Raw genomic sequence first — 14,747 nt, 5'->3', positions numbered from 1 at the left:
ATGGACAAAAAAAAAATCAATCCTGCCATCTTTGGGCGGGTTTTGTTTTTACAGTGTACACATTGCAGCAAAAATAACAACAATGTATTCTGAGGGGTCAGTACAATTATGACGATACCAATTTTATATATTTTTGTACTACTTTTATAAAACAGAATACCCATTTTGTATTTTTTTTAGTGCCCACTAGGGACTTAAACTTGAGATGGTTTGATTGTTCATGCAGTATAATGTATTCCATAGTATTACGTTATACAGCAATTCAACAGGCATTTGTTCAAGTCATGGTACAGGCCTCATAGGCAATTGAATGTCACCATTGCATCATGGGCGGGGCATTCGGAACCACTGTCAGAACTAAAAGAGGCATTAGTCATGATCAGTGTTCACGCTGATCGAGTAGTACCCCAGAGTTAGGTATCACAGCACTTCTGTGGTTATGTTATCATGGTTATGATTGTTTGCGACATCGTTATGTTTGTGTTTTACTTTCACTACTGATAAAGTTATCACTGACAGTTTTCCCATTTCCTTAGGGTTTTATGTCACCTACTAACAGCACAGGGGAGTGGTTGTCAGGTAGCAGGAAAATAGAGGGTCTTAGATTGGGTAATGTTTCCCCTCTCCGGGCTGGGCTAGTGTTATAGTATAAAGGAGAGAGAGGGTGGAGCTAGAGAGAGAGAGAATTGAGTGAAGTTGAGGAGGAGAAGAGAGGAAAGAGCGTAGAAGCAAAAACAGAAGAGCCTGTGTGGTGGGGAGAGAAAAGTGTGAGTACTAACATCCCTCCCATGTCATAGTGAAAGAAAGAGAACAAGGAGTTATAGGAATACAGCAGTGAACGATGAGCACCATTGAAAGAGAGAAAAAAGCTGGGCCAAAGACTAAGTTACAGATGTCAGAAAGTAAAGTCAAGGAAATAAAGAGTTACCTAAATTCACGTTCAGACAAAGTCAGAAAAGCCAATTCAGTGTCGATAGTCATTCTGAAGAGAAGTAAAATAGATTCATGTCTGTATCTTTAACAAAAGTAAGATAATTTGTATTCTGTGCCCTTATGTAAGAACTCTCCCTCCAATAAAATATTCATCTGGTTACACCTTCAAACCAGACTCCTGACTCAAAACCACCAATCCAACATCTGCACTGAGGTACCACACTATACAATCAGGGAAAAGGACTACTACCCCATTTTGATTTATTTCTCCCATTTTTATAATTATTTTTTTTTGTCCGGGAGGGGTCCCTACCTGTATACGGACTGGCGTCATGACAAAACACTATCTTACCCTACCTGACTCTGCGAGTAGAGCCCCACTTGGAATTGCCATCTTACCCTGCCCAACCCCGCAGGTAGCACCTTAGAGAGAACAGGGTCTCTTAAGAAAACATGAGAGTGGTGAGGGGGGTCTGTGGACCCCCTGGCTTAGGATTGCAACTGACCTCTGCGACCCCTATGGCTACACACTGTATATAAATACTGCTCTGTGACCGGCTTATGCACCTTTATGCAACTAACTTTCACTAACCAACTTATATAAGACATTCTACAGAGCAAGCATTTGTAACTTATGTGTCACCACTATTATCACATAGAGTGTAAGCTCTTCTGGGCAAGGCCCTTACCCACATTTTTCAACTCAGTTTGGTTTTATACTGTACTAGCTGATATACCCGGCTTCGCCCGAGTTAATTTGGTACTGGTGTTTATCTGGTGTTCACACGGAAAATCTTATGAAGTCGTGGTTACTTTAGAGATACTGAGGAAAAACATATGTTCACCATTTTGCATAGTTCTCTGCGTTACCCGGGAAATTCCACGGGGGGGCAACCATGCAACGTTTCCTTTATATAAAATGACTTCAGGAAGTGAGAGAATTTGATTACGTACATAAAATTTGGACACTAATTCTTTTGCGCTTAGAATTGAATAATCGAGTTGGGACCCATTAGCTCTCCCTATTTATGACATAATCAATGCTCGTGCCAAATTTCCCGTTTCTATGACACCGAAAAGTGAGAAAATTACATTCCACACGTAAAATTTGGATGCTAATTCTTTTGCACATAGAATTAAATAATCGAGTTGGGACCCATAAGCGTTTCCTATTTATGACATAATCAATGCTCGTGCCAAATTTCCCGTTTCTATGACACCGGAAAGTGAAAAAATTACATTCCGCACGTAAAATTTTGACGCCAATTCTTTTGCGCTAGAATTGAATAATCGAGTTGGGACCCATTAGCTTTTCCTATTTATGACATAATTAATGCTCGTGCTAAATTTCCTGTTTCTATGACACCGGAAAGTGAGAAAATTACATTCCACACGTAAAATTTGGACGCTAATTCTTTTGCGCATAGAATTAAATAATCGAGTTGGGACCCATTAGCTTTTCCTATTTATGAAATAATCAATGCTCCTGCCAAATTTCCCGTTTCTATGACACCGGAAAGTGAAGAAATTACATTCCGCACGTATAATTTCGACGCCAAGTCTTTTGCGCTAGAATTGAATAATCGAGTTGGGACCCATTAGCTTTTCCTATTTATGACATAATCAATGCTCGTGCCAAATTTCACGTTTCTATGACACCGGAAAGTGAGAAAATTAGATTCCGTACGTAAAATTTGTACGCTAATTCTTTTGCGCATAGAATTGAATAATCAAGTTAGGACCCATTAGCTTTTCCTATTTATGACATAATCAAGTCTCGTGCCAAATTTCCCGTTTCTATGACACCGGCAAGTGAAAAAATTACATTCCGCACGTAAAATTTCGACGCCAATTATTTTGCGCCAGATTTGAATAATCGAGTTGGGACCTATGAACTTTTCCTATTTATGACATAATCAATGCTCGTGCCAAATTTCCTGTTTCTATGACACCGGAATGTGAGAAAATTAGATTCCGTACGTAAAATTTGGACGCTAATTCTTTTGCGCATAGAATTGAATAATCGAGTTGGGACCCATTAGCTTTTCCTATTTATGACATAATCAATGCTCCTGCCAAATTTCGAGTTTCTATAACACCGGGAAGTGAGAGAATTAGATTCCGTACGTAAAATTTTGACGCCAATTCTTTAGCGCATAGAATTGAATAATCGAGCTGGGACCCATTAGCTTTTCCTATTTATGTCATAATCAATGCTCGTGCCAAATTTCCCGTTTCTATGACATTGGGAAGTGACAGATTTAGATTATATACGTAAAATTTCGACGCCAATTCTTTTGCGCTAGAATTGAATAATCGAGTTGGGACCCAATTACTTCTCCTATTTTGAAGATAATCTATGCTTGTGCCAAATTTCATGTTTCTACGACATCGGGAAGTTGGAGAACTTTTGGCGAGTCAGTCAGTCAGTGAGTGAGTCAGTGAGGGCTTTCAGCTTTATATATATACTAGCTGCTATACCCGGCTTCGCCCGAGTTAATTTGGTACTGGTGTTTATCTGGTGTTCACACGGAAAATCTTATGAAGTCGTGGTTACTTTAGAGATACTGAGGAAAAACATATGTTCACTAGAGATGAGCGAACGTGTTCTTCCGAGCTTGATATTCGTGCGAATATTAGGGTGTTCGGGATGTTCGTTATTCGTAACGAACACCATGCGGTGTTCTGGTTATTTTCACTTCCTTCCCTGAGACGTTAGCGCGCTTTTCTGGCCAATTGAAAGACAGGGAAGGCATTACAACTTCCCCCTGTGACGTTCAAGCCCTATACCACCCCCCTGCTGTGAGTGGCTGGGAAGATCAGGTGTCACCCAAACATAAAAGTCGGCCCCTCCCGCGGCTCGCCACACATGCCTTGTGAGTTAGATGAGGGACAGTGCTGTTTGTACCGGAGCTGCTGTAGGGAAAGAATTGGTAGTTAGTGTAGGCTTCAAGACCCCCCAAAGGTCCTTATTAGGGCCACTGATAGCTGTGTGTTGGCTGCTGTTAGCAGTGGCAATTTTTTTTTTCTCAAAATCGCCTCTGCAGACCGTTGCACCTGGCATTAGGGACAGAAGTGCTGCATAGGCAGGGAGAGTGTTAGGAGTGAGTGTAGCCTTCAAGAACCTCAACGGTCCTTTCTAGGGCCATATTTATCCGTGTGCAGTACTGTCCAGGCTGCTGTTAGCTGTGCTGCATTTTTTTTTGCTTCTCAAAATCGCTTCTGCAGAGCATTGCACCCTCCATTGATACTGCAGGGAAAGAATTGTATAGGCAGGGCGACAACACAGTTATTATTCATAGAATATACGCAGTGCTGCCTTTTGCTTGTAAAACAAGTGAAAATAATTCTATTTGTCCTGCCTCTGTCCGTCCTAAGGGCGGTGGACACGTGTCGGCTGCGTGTGACACCTTTAAAAATCATACGCACCCAGCTACGTTTTACTCCTGGCTTCGCCATTTGCTTTCCTTAATTGGGAAAAAAAATACCTGCTCTGCCACAGTTAATAACTCTGCTACCCTCACGTTCTGTGACACATTAGCAGGAAAACAGCACAGTTATTAAACTTCTCATGTTCATAGAATATACGCAGTGCTGCCTTTTGGTGCCAAAAAACGGAAAATAATTCTATTTGTCCGGCCTCTGTCCGTCCTAAGGGCGGTGGACACGTGTCGGCTGCGTGTGACACCTTTAAAAATCATACGCACCCAGCTACGTTTTACTCCTGGCTTCGCCATTTGCTTTCCTTAATTGGGGAAAAAAATACCTGCTCTGCCACAGTTAATAACTCTGCTACCCTCACGTTCTGTGACACATTAGCAGGGACACAGCACAGTTATTAAACTTCTCATGTTCATAGAATATACGCAGTGCTGCCTTTTGGTGCCAAAAAACAGAAAATAATTCTATTTGTCCGGCCTCTGTCCGTCCTAAGGGCGGTGGACACGTGTCGGCTGCGTGTGACACCTTTAAAAATCATACGCACCCAGCTACGTTTTACTCCTGGCTTCGCCATTTGCTTTCCTTAATTGGGAAAAAAAATACCTGCTCTGCCACAGTTAATAACTCTGCTACCCTCACGTTCTGTGACACATTAGCAGGGACACAGCACAGTTATTAAACTTAGATTATTCATTCACTAGAGGCAGTGGGGCCTTTCGTTTTCAAAAAAGGGAAAAAATTATATTTGGCCTGCAGTCTTGCGCCAATTTATTTCCTGCCTGTGAAATCAAATCACTGGTAATACAGCATGCTGAGGGGTAGGGGTAGGCCTAGAGGACGTGGACGCGGCCGAGGACGCGGAGGGCCAAGTCAGGGTGTGGGCACAGGCCAAGCTCCTGATCCAGGTGTGTCGCAGCCGACTGCTGCGCGATTAGGAGAGAGCCACGTTTCTGGCGTCCCCACATTCATCGCCCAATTAATGGGTCCACGCGGGAGACGGTTATTAGAAAATGAGCAGTGTGAGCAGGTCCTGTCCTGGATGGCAGAAAGTGCTTCGAGCAACCTATCGTCTACCCGCAGTTCTGCGCCGTCCACTGCTGCCAATCCGAATCCTCTGTCTGCTGCTACTCCTTCCTCCCAGCCTCCTCACTCCACTACAATAACACCTGCTCAGGAGCGGGAGCACTCCCAGGAACTGTTCTCGGGCCCCTGCTTAGATTGGGCAGCAGCGGTTCCTCTCCCACCAGAGGAGTTTATCGTCACTGATGCCCAACCATTCGAAAGTTCCCGGGGTCCGGGGGAAGAGGCTGGGGACTTCCGCCAACTGTCTCAACAACTTTCTGTGGGTGAGGAGGACGATGACGATCAGACACAGTTGTCTTGCAGTGAGGTAGTAGTAAGGGCAGTAAGTCCGAGGGAGCAGCGCACAGAGGATTCGGAGGAAGAGCAGCAGGACGATGAGGTGACTGACCCCACCTGGTGTGCAACGCTTACTCAGGAGGACAGGTCTTCAGAGGGGGAGTCAAGGGCATCAGCAGGGCAGGTTGCAAGAGGCAGTGCGGTGGCCAGGGGTAGAGGCAGGGCCAGACCGAATAATCCACCAAGTGTTTCCCAAAGCGCCCCCTCGCGCCATGCCACCCTGCAGAGGCCGAGGTGCTCTAAGGTCTGGCAGTTTTTCACAGAGACGCCTGACGACCGACGAACAGTGGTGTGCAACCTTTGTCGCGCAAAGCTCAGCCGGGGAGCCAACACCAACAGCCTCACCACCACCACCATGCGCAGACATATGATGGCCAAGCACCCCGCAAGGTTGGACGAAGGCCGTTCAGCGCCTCCGGTTTGCACCCCTGCCTCTCCCCCTGTGCCCCAACCTGCCACTGAGATGCAACCCCCCTCTCAGGACACAGGCACTACCGTCTCCTGGCCTGCACCCACACCCTCACCTCCGCTGTCCTCGGCCCCATCCAGCAGTGTAGTTCAGCGCACCGTCCAGCCGTCGCTTGCGCCACTGTTGGAGCGCAAGCGCAAGTACGCCGCCACGCACCCGCACGCTCAAACGTTAACCGTCCGCATAGCAAAATTCATCAGCCTTGAGATGCTGCCGTATAGGGTTGTGGAAACGGAGTCCTTCAAAAGTATCATGGAGGCGGCGGCCCCGCGCTACTCAGTTCCCAGTCGCCACTACTTTTCCCGATGTGCCGTCCCAGCCCTGCACGACCACGTCTCCCGCAACATTGTACGCGCCTCTCACCAACGCGGTTACTGCCACGGTCCACTTAACTACGGACACGTGGACAAGCACAGGCGGGCAGGGCCACTACATCTCCCTGACGGCACATTGGGTGAATTTAGTGGAGGCTGGGACAGAGTCAGAGCCTGGGACCGCTCACGTCCTACCCACCCCCAGAATTGCGGGCCCCAGCTCGGTGGTGGTATCTGCGGAGGTGTATGCTTCCTCCACTAAAGCACCCTCCTCCTCCTCCTCCTCCTCTGTCTCACAATCAAGATGTGTTAGCAGCAGCATGTCGCCAGCAGTCAGTGTCGCGCGGTGTGGCAGCACAGCGGTGGGCAAGCGTCAGCAGGCCGTGCTGAAACTACTCAGCTTAGGCGATAAGAGGCACACGGCCCACGAACTGCTGCAGGGTCTGACACAGCAGACCGACCGCTGGCTTGCGCCGCTGAGCCTCCAACCGGGCATGGTCGTGTGTGACAACGGCCGTAAGCTGGTGGTGGCTCTGCAGCTCGGCAGCCTCACGCACGTGCCATGCCTGGCCCATGTCTTTAATTTGGTGGTTCAGCGCTTTCTGAAAAGCTACCCACGCTTGTCAGACCTGCTCGTAAAGGCGCGCCGGCTCTGTGCACATTTTCGCAAGTCCCACACGGACGCTGCCACCCTGCGCACCCTGCAACATCACTTTAAGCTGCCAGTGCACCGACTGCTGTGCGACGTGCCCACACGGTGGAACTCTACGCTCCACATGTTGGCCAGGCTCTATGAACAACGTAGAGCTATAGTCGAATACCAACTCCAACATGGGCGGCGCAGTGGGAGTCAGCCTCCTCAATTCCGTTCAGAAGAGTGGGCCTGGTTGGCAGACATCTGCCATGTCCTTGGTAATTTTGAGGAGTCTACCCAGGTGGTGAGCGGCGATGCTACAATCATTAGCGTCACCATTCCTCTGCTATGCATCTTGAGAAATTCCCTGCAAACCATAAAGGCAGCTGCTTTGCGCTCGGAAACGGGGGCGGGGGAAGACAGTATGCCGCTGGATAGTCAGGGCACCCTCCTGTCTATTTCTCAGCGCGTACAGGAGGAGGAGGAGGAGCATGAGGAGGAGGAGGAGGAGGGGGAAGAGACAGCTTGGCCCGCTGCTGACGGTACACCGGCTGATTGCCTGTCATCCTTTCAGCGTGTATGGCCTGAGGAGGAGGAGGAGGAGGAGGAGGAGGAGGAGGATCCTGAAAGTGATCTTCCTAGTGACGACAGCCATGTGTTGCGTACAGGTACCCTGGCACACATGGCTGACTTCATGTTAGGATGCCTTTCTCGTGACCCTCGCGTTGCACGCATTCTGGCCACGACGGATTACTGGGTGTACACACTGCTCGATCCACGGTATAAGGAGAACCTGCCCACTCTGATTCCCGAAGAGGAAAGGGGTTCGAGAGTGTTGCTATACCACAGGACCCTTGCGGACAAGCTGATGGTAAAATTCCCAGCCGACAGCGCTAGTGGCAGAAGGCGCAGTACCGAGGGCAAGGTAGCAGGGGATGTGCGTAGATCGAGCAGCATGTACATCCCAGGCAGTGCAACAGTCTTTAAGGGCCTGGCCAGCTTTATGGCTCCCCACCAAGACTGTGTCACCGCTCTCCAGTCACGGCTGAGTCGGCGGGAGCACTGCAAAAGGATGGTGAGGGAGTACGTAGCGGATCGCACGACCATCCTTGGTGACGCCTCTGCCCCCTACAACTACTGGGTGTCGAAGCTGGACACGTGGCCTGAACTAGCGCTGTATGCCCTGGAGGTGCTTGCTTGTCCTGCGGCTAGCGTCTTGTCGGAGAGGGTGTTTAGTGCGGCTGGGGGAATCATCACAGATAAGCGTAGCCGCTTGTCAACCGACAGTGCCGACAGGCTAACACTCATCAAGATGAACAAAGGCTGGATTTCGCCAGACTTCTGTTCTCCACCAGCGGACAGCAGCGATACGTAAGCAATACGTAGGCTGCACCCGCGGATGGAAGCTACGTTCTCTCTCACCATCCAAAACGGGGACATTTCTGCTTCATCAATCTGTGTCTAATATTCCTCCTCCTCCTCCTGCTCCTCCTCCTGAAACCTCACGTAATCACGCTGAACGGGCAATTTTTCTTAGGGCCACAAGGCTCACTCAAATAATTTTTCTGAACAATTTTTATAAGTTTCAATGCGCTTAAAAGCGTTGGAACTTTAACTTGAACCAATTTTTCGTTACACTGGGCTGCCTCCAGGCCTAGTTACCACTTAAGCCACATTAACCAAAGCGGTTAATGGGTTTCACCTGCCCTCTTGGCTGGCCATGGCCAATTTTTGGGATGTACATTAGTACTGTTGATACAGCAATTTTTGTGGGCCCTCGCCTACAGTGTAATCAAATTAATTTTTAGCCCACCTGCATTACAGCTGACGTTACCTCAGCTGTGTTGGGCACTGCAATGGGATATATTTATGTACCGCCGGTGGGTTCCAGGGAGCCACCCATGCTGTAGGTGCACACGGAGTTTTTAATACATGTGTCCACTTCTAAAGAACCCCAGTCTGACTGGGGCATGCAGTGTGGGCCGAAGCCCACCTGTATTACGCACGACATTACTACCTCAGCTGTGTTGGGCAATGCAATGGGATATTTCTATGTACCGCCGGTGGCTTCCTGGCACCCACCCAGGCAGTGGGTCCACAGGGAGTTTAACCTACATGTGTCCACTTGTAAAGAACCCCGGTCAGACTGGGGCATGCAGTGTGGGCCGAAGCCCACCTGTATTACGCACGACATTACTACCTCAGCTGTGTTGGGCAATGCAATGGGATATTTCTATGTACCGCCGGTGGCTTCCTGGCACCCACCCATGCTGTGGGTCCACAGGGAATTATAAATGCATCTGTTTCCACTTATAAAGAAACCCAGTCTGATTGGGGCATGCAGTGTGGGCCGAAACCCACCTGCATTAACCCTTTCCAGTCCACTGTGTGACCTGTGAAGACATTAGGGTTTAAGGCTGTACAGCTCCGTTGTTGGTAGACGTCCGTCGGGGTTCTCTTACTGTATATTGCCAGCCTCTCTGCTGTCGGAGCCTATCCTACGTGTCAGCTCATGCAGTACTGGCTTTAGCCAGCATATAGCGCCGTTGTATAACGGCAGAAAAAGAGTAAGCCCCCTAGGAAAACCATATACAAATTGGATTGGAAAGGGTTAAGCACAACATTACTACCTCAGCTGTGTTGGGCAATGCAATGGGATATTTCTATGTACCGCCGGTGGCTTCCTGGCACCCACCCATGCTGTAGGTGCACACGGAGTTTTTACTACATCTGTACACTTATAAAGAACCCCAGTCAGACTGGGGCATGCAGTGTGGGCCGAAGCCCACCTGCATTAAGCACGACATTACTACCTCAGCTGTGTTGGGCAATGCAATGGGATATTTCTGTGTACCGCCGGTGGGTTCCAGGGAGCCACCCATGCTGTGGGTCGACAGGGACTTCACAATAGGGAGTTGTACCTGCCTGTGTCTATGAATTAAAAAGCCCGGTCTGACTGGGGCATGCAGACACCTTGACAGAATGAATAGTGTGTGGCACATAGGTTCCCCATTGCTATGCCCACGTGTGCAGCTCCTGATGGCGGTGGCACAGGATTCTATTTCTCATTGCTTCTGTACAGCATTGTGGGCTATCGCTCCGCCACTTTTAAAGAGGGTCGCTGCCTAGCCGTGCCAACCTCTGCAGTGTGTGCCTGCGGTCCCTCGTCATGGCAGACGCAATTCTAAATAGACATGAGTGTGGTGTGGCATGAGGGCAGCTGAAGGCTGCCCAGGGACACTTTGGTGTGCGCTGTGGGGGGGAGGGGGTGCGGTTGGGCAGCATGTAACCCAGGAGAAGTGTCAGTGGAGTGTCATGCAGGCAGTGATTGTGCTTTGTTGGAGGTAGTGTGGTGCTTAGCAAAGGTATGCCATGCTAATGAGGGCTTTTCAGAAGTAAAAGTTGTTGGGAGGGGGGGGGGGCACTCTTGCCGGTATTGTGGCTTAATAGTGGGACCTGTGAACTTGAGATGCAGCCCAACATGTAGCCCCTCGCCTGCCCTATCCGTTTCTGTGTCATTCCCATCACTTTCTTGAATTGCCCAGATTTTCACACATGAAAACCTTAGCGAGCATCGGCGAAATACAAAAATGCTCTGGTCGCCCATTGACTTCAATGGGGTTCGTTGTTCGAAACGAACCCTCGAGCATCGCGGGAAGTTCGTTCCGAATAACGAACACCCGAACATTTTGGTGTTCGCTCATCTCTAATGTTCACCATTTTGCATAGTTCTCTGCGTTACCCAGGAAACACCACGTGGAGGTAACCATGCGACGTTTCTTTATATAAAATGACATCAGGAAGTGAGAGAATTAGATAACGTACATAAAATTTGGACACTAATTCTTTTCACCGGCAAGTGAAAAAATTACATTCCGCAGGTAAAATTTTGACGCCAATTCTTTTGAGCTAGATTTGAATAATCGAGTTGGGACCTATGAACTTTTCCTATTTATGACATAATCAATGCTCGTGCCAAATTTCCTGTTTCTATGACACCGGAAAGTGAGAAAATTAGATTCCGTACGTAAAATTTGGACGCTAATTCTTTTGCGCATAGAATTGAATAATCGAGAAGGGACCCATTAGCTTTTCCTATTTATGACATAATCAATGCTCGTGCCAAATTTCCCGTTTCTATGACATTGGGAAGTGAGTGATTTACATTATCTACGTTAAATTTCGACGCCAATTCTTTTGCGCTAGAATTGAATAATCGAGTTGGGACCCAATTTCTTTTCCTATTTTGGAGATAATCTATGCTTGCGCCAAATTTCATGTTTCTACAACATTGGGAAGTTGGAGAACTTTGGGCGAGTCAGTCAGTCAGTGAGTGAGTCAGTGAGTCAGTCAGTCAGTCAGTGAGTCAGTGAGTGAGTCAGTCAGTCAGTCAGTGAGTCAGTCAGTGAGTCAGTCAGTCAGTTAGTGAGCGCTTTCGTCTTTATATATATAGATGTAATGTCTGACTTGGCTCTATACGTGCCCTCTGATTTGTAAAGTGCTGTGGAATCTATTTGGTGATATAGAAATAAAGGTTAACATTTTATATTTACATGACCAGCATGTAAAGCTTCTTGTTAGTTTGTCTCGGGGGGAATCTCTGCTTTTCTCTCCTCTACTGAAGCTCAGGGACATCTCTCAGCCTTTGCTTTCAGCCTCCAGAAAATCCCCCTGAATCCAAGCAACCAGCAGGCTCTCTCTCCTGTAGACAAGACCCTGCCATCAGTTACATTACCGCAGGTCCTTCAGTAGGGTCCTCAAACCCCATAGTGCAGAGCAGGACAGCAATACTGCTCTCAGCCAGCAGTCTGCAGCTTCCCTTCAGTGATCAGGAAATTGTCAGTTCTGGACCAAAATATATTAAAAGCCATTCCATTTATCCACAGTAATTTATTTTCCTCTTACGCCCCTCCTTTTACATAGAGCTCCCCTTCTTATTGTGTCCAGATATAGTCACTGCAGTTGCAACAAACACAAATATCATCCCAAACACAAATATCCTAGTGATTGCTTAGATATCAACATTCTCTAGTTGTATGTTAGGAAAATATTAATCTTCACAGAGATTCAAGCTTCAGAGCTGGGAGTTCTGTAGAAACTGTTTGGGTAAGAATACAAGGAGAGAACAACATAAAGGACACCATTGTGGGCATTTACTATAGGCTGCCTGGACAAGCAGAAGATATGGAGGAACTCTTTCTACATCAGATAGCCAAGCTCTCAAAAAAGCATGACAGTGATTATGGGGGATTTTACTGATCCAGACATTTGTTGGGAATCTCTCTCAGGTAAAAGTAATGGATCCAACAAATTCTTATCCGCTCTTGCTGATAACTTTATCTTCCAAAAGAAAACAAGGGGATCTGCTTTCTTGGACCTAATTGTTACCAACAGGGAGGGAATAGTTGAGGAAGTAAGGGTGGCTGGGATCTTAGGAGGCAGTGATTATGATATGCTTGAATTCTTGATAAAAAGGGGAAGAAGACCTGAGAAAACTCAGACCTCAAGGTTGGATTTCAGAAAGGCAGATTTCAATGAACTCAGAATGAGGGCAGAAAGAATCCAATGGCTGGATGTTCTTAAGGACAGAAATGTCAAAGAAAACTGGGAAATATTGTGAAATGAGTTTCTCAAAGCACAATTGTTAACAATCCCTAAAAGAAGGAAGAATGGGAAGCATTTAAAGAGACCAGGATGGATAAACACAGAACATGCACACATGGTAAAAACGAGGAAAAATATGGTTATCAAATGTAAAGAGCGTGAATATCTAAAGAAGAATATAATGTGGTCTGCAGAAACTGTAGGGCAAGTGTCAGAAAAGCTAAAGCTAATAATGAATTGAGGCTTGCAACCCAGGCCAAGAGTGATGAAAAAGGATTTGGGGACGGGGAAGAGGGTGGGGGTTATGTGAAAAGCAAAACAAAAGTCAAAGATGCTACTGGATGCTTACAAGATGAAAATTGTGAATTGGTTAAGAATAGAGATGAGCGAACGTACTCGTCCGAGCTTGATACTCGTTCGAGTATTAGCGTGTTCGAGATGCTCGTTACTCGTAACGAGTACCACGCGATGTTCGGGTTACTTTCACTTTCCTCTCTGAGACGTTAGCGCGCTTTTCTGGCCAATTGAAAGACAGGGAAGGCATTACAACTTCCCCCTGCGACGTTCAAGCCCTATACCACCCCCTGCAGTGAGTGGCTGGCGAGATCAGGTGTCACCCGAGTATAAAAATCGGCCCCTCCCGCGGCTCGCCTCAGATGCGTTGTGAGATAGCTGAGGGACAGTGGTATCGTGTTGGGGCTGCTGTAGGGAGAGTGTTAGGAGTTAGTGTAGGCTTCAAGAACCCCAACGGTCCTTTTTAGGGCCACATCTAACCGTGTGCAGTAGTGTGGAGGCTGCTTTTAGCAGTGTTGCACATTTTTTTTTTTTTGGTATATCGGCCGTGCAGAGCATTGCACCCTGCAGTAATACTCCAGGGATAGAATTGTGTAGGCAGGGCCAGAAGACATATATTATAGATTGAATATACGCAGTGGTCCTTTAGAAAAAAATATTTGGAAAAAATCTATTTGGCCTGCCTGTCACTCTGCTCAGTGTTCTGGGTCCGTGTCTGCTGGGGGTAGTATTTCTCCAAATAAATACGCAGCCAGCTAAGTGTTACAGCAGGCGTGCGCCAAATTATTTCCTGGGGTTCCGTTAACGAAGTCAGCCTCCAACCACAGGCCAATAAGCGGCACATTTAATTACAGCGTTCTGTTTCTGCACTACTGCTAATACACCATGCTGAGGGGTAGGGGTAGGCCTATAGGACGTGGACGCGGGCGAGGACGCGGAGGCCCAAGTCAGGGTGTGGGCACAGGCCGAGCCAGTGCGGTGGCCAGGGGTAGAGGCAGGGCCAGACCGAATAATCCACCAACTGGTTCCCAAAGCGCCCCCTCGCGCCATGCCACCCTGCAGAAGTCAAGGTGCTCTACGGTGTGGCAGTTTTTCACAGAGACGCCTGACGACCAACGAACAGTGGTGTGCAACCTTTGTCGCGCCAAGATCAGCCCGGGAGGCACCACCACCAGCATGCACAGGCATATGATGGCCAAGCAACCCACAAGGTGGGACGATGCCCGTTCACCGCCTCCGGTTTGCACCACTGCCTCTCCCCCTGTGCCCCAACCTGCCACTGAGATCCAACCCCCCTCTGAGGACACAGGCAGTACTGTCTCCTGGCCTGCACCCACACCCTCACCTCTGCTGTCCTCGGCCCCATCCAGCAATGTCTCTCAGCGTAGCGTCCAGACGTCGCTAGCGCCACAGTTTGAGCGCAAGCGCAAGTACGACGCCACGCACCCGCACGCTCAAGCGTTAAACGTGCACATTGCAAAATTGATCAGCCTAGAGATGCTGCCGTATAGGCTTGTGGAAACGGAGGCTTTCAAAAGCATGATGGCGGCGGCGGCCCCGCGCTACTCGGTTCCCAGTCGCCACTACTTTTCCCGATGTGCCGTCCCAGGCCTGCACGACCACGTCTCCCGCAACATTG

The sequence above is a fragment of the Eleutherodactylus coqui genome, chromosome 2 (assembly GCF_035609145.1).
Source record: "Eleutherodactylus coqui strain aEleCoq1 chromosome 2, aEleCoq1.hap1, whole genome shotgun sequence".
Classification (NCBI taxonomy): domain Eukaryota; kingdom Metazoa; phylum Chordata; class Amphibia; order Anura; family Eleutherodactylidae; genus Eleutherodactylus; species Eleutherodactylus coqui.
The sequence above is the reverse complement of the archived record's forward strand: the minus strand, read 5'-3'. Positions refer to the sequence as shown.